This window comes from Cyclopterus lumpus, chromosome 12 (assembly GCF_009769545.1).
Source record: "Cyclopterus lumpus isolate fCycLum1 chromosome 12, fCycLum1.pri, whole genome shotgun sequence".
Lineage (NCBI taxonomy): Eukaryota > Metazoa > Chordata > Actinopteri > Perciformes > Cyclopteridae > Cyclopterus > Cyclopterus lumpus.
In genome coordinates this window covers 7,543,853-7,549,852 of record NC_046977.1, presented here as the reverse complement: position 1 = coordinate 7,549,852, position 6,000 = coordinate 7,543,853, and the positions used below count along the sequence as shown (strand labels likewise).

General features: G+C 45.4%; 1 protein-coding gene across 1 annotated transcript in view; it reads left to right on the top strand.

Annotated features, from left to right (window-relative positions):
• Window positions 1-440: 440 nt before the first annotated feature.
• The window catches only part of znf462 (zinc finger protein 462), a 44,800-nt gene continuing 39,240 nt past the window's right edge, over window positions 441-6,000 (top strand). The window contains exon 1 of the mRNA XM_034546419.1: window positions 441-637. The gene's annotated coding sequence lies outside the window, so the exon portion shown is untranslated. The remainder of the gene's footprint in view (window positions 638-6,000) is intronic.

Genomic DNA, 6,000 nt, shown 5'->3' with positions numbered 1-6,000 from the left:
TTGTTTTATTACGAATGTAATTTGATCATATTTATTTTATTACGAATGTAGTTTGATCATATGTATTTGATAAAAACGGGGGATGTGTGTCAACACTGTCATATCAAACATATCTATCTATCTATCTATCTCTACATTCATCTGTCCATCCAGTTGGTCTGTTCCCAGTGTGAAGCAGCATCATCACCACCAAAGTGAACTGCAGATAACCCCATGACGTGGCAGACACAGTATGGAAAGCCTATATAAAAAATGTTGAGAGCCCCGCGTGTATCTGGTGGTGGTCTGAGCCGCTGATGAGGCTTTGCAGGCGATCGGACTTCAGTCTAGATGAAGGATGAGCTTCTCAGACATCGACGTTGTCCATCCTGCTGATGCTCCCTCGTCTCATCGTAAACTCTTGTGCACCCTCTGGTGCTTGCTAGTCTCCCAAACTTCTTTGTGTAGCCCGCTTTGCAGATTGTCTTCCTTGTCTGTGTGGTTGCTCATTATTCAGAGACAGACGGATCTCAGGTCATCTGCAGCTGCAGCAAAGGAGAAGCAGGAAAGATGGCGATCATCCATTAGACCGACCGGGCGCACGCATGAAATACGAGGACAACTTTTGGGAGGATCGCTTGAGGAGAAGATTGTACCAGTGAGTTTTTCTTCTTCTTCTTCTTCTCCCTCTTGCACTATATTTCCAGTTTCGCCAAGATTTCGGCTGGGCTTCTCTCTCTTTTTTTTTTCAAGGGTTCTGCGAGAACGTCGCTATGGTAGATCATGGGATATAATTTGGAGAGCGCCTCGTGAATGACCTGGAAAGAGCTGATCCCCCCTCCTCCTCCTCCTTCCACCACCACCACCACATTTTTTCTCCTTTTAGTCCAGATCCAGCAGACTTTGCGTGAGGAAGCCGGGGCGAGATTTGTAGTCGGGTGGACGCTCCGGCTGGCACCCATGTAGCCAAAGTCAAGTGGGTCTTCTCGCGTCCTCGCCGACCCGCCGCGTCCTCTCGCCATGTCGCCGTTCGGTTTGTTGTCAAAGTGACACACAAGGAAATGGACGGCGGCGGTCATCGGCGTAAAGAAGGGTCGCCTGCGTGTTTCGGCCGGAGCTGAGTGTTTTTTTGTTTTTGTTACGCTGACATGTCTGGTCAGGGGAATTATTGGCCCCCCCTGGCTGTGCGTGCCCTCTCCGGCCGCGCGTGCGTGTGTGGTTGCGCGTTAGCTTCACGGGAGAAGCCATTGCACGGATTGCTCTCCTCTCCCAACCAGCCTCCATTAGCGACACAGAGGAGCTGGCATAGCCGCTGGTCCAGTCACACACGCACACACACACACACACACACACACACACACACACACACACAACCACATACATACATACACACACTATGAAAGCCATGTCCAGTGTGAGGAAGCTATATGTGCTCCCCCCCCCCCCCCCCCTTCTCCTCCCCTGCTCCTCTCAACCTTATCTGCTGGTCGCTTCTCCACAGGGTTGGAGCGTGATGGTGGTGCAATGGTGGCTTTATGTATTTTGATTCTGATGTTTGGTTTTTTTTTTGCTCTCATTGCTCCACTGTGTTCCCCGCGTGTCCCTACTGCACTGGTTGGATGCCTATTTGCTGTCACTGGTCTCAAGTCAGGTATGTCATGCTAGTAGGGCTTCACCATAAAATGGAGGAAAGGAGATGAGTCTCCAAGGAGAGCCCTGGAGTCAGACAGGCAGGATCCCTCACGCCAGAACAAAGGTTGTGTTCATTAATGACATGGCCACTGCCTCTTCTCCTCCTTCTTGTTCTTCTTGTTCTTCTTCTTCTGCTCGGAAGTTGAGTCTGCTACAGGAAGCAGAAGAACTCTGAAAAAGTGAGGTTAGATCTTTTAGTGGGGCTCTCAAGGTTATATCTTCACGAACGGGCTGCTTGTATTCGTGCATGATTTAACACAACGTGAACTGTACGTGTGTGTTTGTATGTGTGTGCGTGTGTGTGTTTGTTGCTGTTGTGAGATTAGCAGATGGCACTTTTGGACGACGTGTGATGGCTGAGGGACACATGAGACGAGATGGGAATTTAAATGCTGAATAATGCCGTGTTTTGGCCATGCAGGTAGTTAATGTTCAACAAAGTAGTCTTGACTCTCTCTCTTTTCTGTGTGTGAGAGAGAGGGAAGTACTATCTGCAGATAGTTTCTTAAAGGAAGTTCTCAAGAAGATTCTCGTTCCTTTTTTTTTTAGTTTTGAATGACTTTTTGGGAACATTAGAGTTCAGCTGCTGGCATCTTCACAAGTTAAGTGTTTATAGTCTTCCTCATGATTTGTAGAATAATTATTGACACAGGAGCTCGAGGAATCTGCTGTTTATTGTGCGTTGTTGCGAGCGTGTACCTCTTTGCTTGCTTGTTTCAAGTACATCCAGATAATTTGACATTTATTTTTGGACTCATATATGTTGACATGTATGACAGGAGCATGCCTCTCTGTTGTAACGCACCCTATGCCCACTCCACTGTACAGCCGGAGGTGACTTATCACACATTATGTCCTAAAGGTGTCTGTTGATCAGCCTGTCAGGAGAGTAAAGGAGGTATGTTTGCAAGATGTCCTGTGTGTGTGTGTGTGTGTGTGTGTGTGCTCTGCAGTTCCCCTGGCCACTGTGTGAAATCTTGCTGACAAGGAGACTGTGAGCTTGACACAGTGTGCTGCGACAATGCTGGGGCTGAGAAGAGCAATCAAAATGGTGGCGACGCTCCTTCTCCCTGGTGTGGCAGGGCAAACAGGTTCTCAAGGAGGAGCTGATAGAGGACGGGCTGGCAGGATCTGCTGCGGTCGACACTTTTGTCACACAGACGGCTGCAATGGATACAGTCTAGTGGACTGGTGGATGTTCTGTAAATGAGCCCATTTAGCTCCGGATGCGATGGTGATGTTTGGTTCCACACAGATTGTCTTCGGGATACTGACCCGCTCGGCCGTCTCTGTGCATTTAGAGTTCCCATAGTAACTTTCACAAGCCTTCAACACATTCTTGACTCTTTCTCAATTGTAAAGCTTGTTGGTGGGTAGCTGCTTCACTATGAGCTAATCTGCGTGCTGAGGGTTTCAGTTCACCTCAGCCGCTAAGGTCATGTGGGTCATGCGGGGCTGTTTGCTTTGGCTGTTGCAGAGAAGGCGTTTCCAGTTGTATTGTGTGGTGTTGTACAGTCAAACAAGGCTGGATTACTAACAGGACATAGTAGGGGACTACGCATGGGCCCCAGACCGTCAGAGGCCCCCCGCAGACCTCAGGTTCTCTGTGTGGCAATTACTTTGTTGTAATTAGATTAATTACACATTTGTATGGTAATAAACAGCACTAAAGTATTAACAACCCTAAAAAGCACAGGGCCCTAAGGTGGCTTCTACATTTATGACCAGATATTGTCCTATAGCTGTGTCTAAAGTGTATTAGTAGTCGATTAATCGATTACATATTTGCAGCTTCTCTGTGTTTTACATTATTGTAAACTGATATAGTTATGAACCATTGTTTTCTTTGTCATGTATTATGTTAGTAAAGGAATATGTTTGGATTTCAGACGAAACAACACATTTGAAAATGTGACCTTGGGATGTAGATAAATTGACAAAAGGATCATCCAAGAAAATAATCATAAGTTGCAGACTTACTCAATTGCAATTTATGATCTCAAGAATTTCAGTTAATATTCTACTGACATGATATGCATAATATTTAAACAAGGTAGTGTGTGATCAGTTTAATCTTACTGGCATACAGCGAACATAGGGATTGGTTTTCCAGAGTAGAAATACTGGTTGATTTCTTGAACTTTAGGCTAAATGCATTGCTTATTCTATCATCTTTATATTTCTAAAGCTGCTGTAATTAAACACACTCTATTTATAAAATATTTACAGAGCATTCGATTGTTAAATTGATGACGTTATCTCTTGCAACATTATATAAGATACTATTATTTCTTTTAATGTTGACCTTTGTTGCTTCAATGGTCGTTTCATGGTCCAAATTGGTGACTGACTAAATATCTGTATCGTATCTGGAGTACTACAAAGGCAAATCCAAATCAAAGCAAAGTTTCATTTCCCTTCCACATAACATATTTCAGTGACATTTCTACTGCAGTTCATCTTCAAGGTTACAAGGCAGAACTGAACTATAGAAACTTTTAGATTTTCTTTTTTTTACATAACTGGATTTCTGTAAGGTATTAAAAAAGCTCGACAGAGAGGACGGAGGATTAAACAAGAGAGACTTCTGTGATGGTTCGAGCGCTGGAAGGAAGTAGTTGTGAAGCTCATCACTCACTCTGATACTCTTTCTGTGTCTGTTGTACACACACACACACACACACACACACACACACACACACACACCCCTCCCTCTCCCTCCCTCACTCACTCACTCACATTGGGTGATGCACTCCTCCATTCTTCTCTACCTGGGGCAGTGAAGAAGGCCAGGGAGACGCACAAAAGCAAATTGAAATGCTCCAGTGAGTGCTTTCTTGACATGATGCATGGCTCATGAGATGCAGCCGGGCCCTTCTGCTACACTTGTAAGTGTGCTGAAACACACAGGCCCCACATCCAAAACACTACCGTCATTACAGCACAGCTAAAACCTCACTACTTTCTGCTTGCATTTTCCTGACCTCCTACACTCCATGAGCACATTCCCTTCATGATTTAGAGATTTGCTTTCGATGTGAACGCACAACATTGTTCCAGTAAAAAAACAAAAAACAAAGCCAGGATCCTCTGAATAATTTAACGCTGTGTAACTAGGTATAGGCCTATTCGAAAAACCCAAAAGCAACATGATGTCGGGGTTTAAAGGGAACAAGGAAGTGGTTTGCTCGTGGTGTCATTCCAGTTGCTGTTGTCAGTTGCCACGTTACACTGCTGCAGAACTGGTTCCTCCTCTGCTTTCCATCAGAACATCAACAGTTCAACGTCACCTTTCCCTTCCTGGAAAGAAATGCTTGCAGCTCAGCTGAGCTCACAGCGTTGCCTTATGCAGGGGGCTAGTTTAATAGAAAATGAAGACTTCAGGTGTAAAGCCGAGGTGATGAGACAGTTTGTCCGGTGAGATGAATTAAGCCGCCGACGCGGCGTACTCAGGTTTCCAAGCTAAATTCAGGATTTATGCCCTTCTGTTAAAAGACACAGTGGACCGACTCTGTCAGCCTCGATCGGCCTGTGGTGGAAAAAAATCCTGAATTCTTTGGAGACGCCCGTTCCTTGGGCAGTGTGGTGCCACCGGACAAGGCCTTCATTGAGCAGGAACAGGAGTGGTCTTGTAGAAGGGATCCACACTGGCTCGGCCTACGAAGCAACAGAGCTGTCCAAGGACGATTAAATATTTAAGAGTTTGGAAAGGAGGTCTCGGTGGTAAGTTAATATTGATGGGTCTCTCATCTTTCCCCTCTCTAACTTGTGGAGCTGCTTCAAGAGGTCAGTTTGGCGAACCTAGAGAGGAACCAGGTTCACCAAGTCGCTTTAAAAAGATGTCTACTAAAAAATGGCTTTCCTCCAACGTTCCTGCGAGCAAGCCAGGCTGAATTGGACTTTTCTGCTTCATTTTAAATGGTTTCCTGTGTCCTCTTTTGGTCACTCTGAAGTACTCCATCCTGACTAGCTTGTAACCTCACCCCACTGCCTGTAACTGTAGTAACTGCCATGTCAGGCTTATAAGGAAGTCAGCATTGCAGTGTTTTCTGGCAGTTGTCCACTGAGCACCACTTAACAAGAAACCCATCAGTGCATCTCACAGCCTTTTCATGTCATCTTTTTTCTTCTTCTTCTGGTGAATTGGTGGAATATGACACTGAAGGTGTATTCATAGATTACAGGAAGGAAAGAATGGAATCAACGTTGTAGACTTTGAGATGAGACGAGAGCATCCGGTGGAAGATGGGTTTCCTCGTAGTGAGATGGAAGGCATCGTCACGTAATACAAATATTAAAACTTTACTGGAGTTTGGTTTGAGAGCTGCC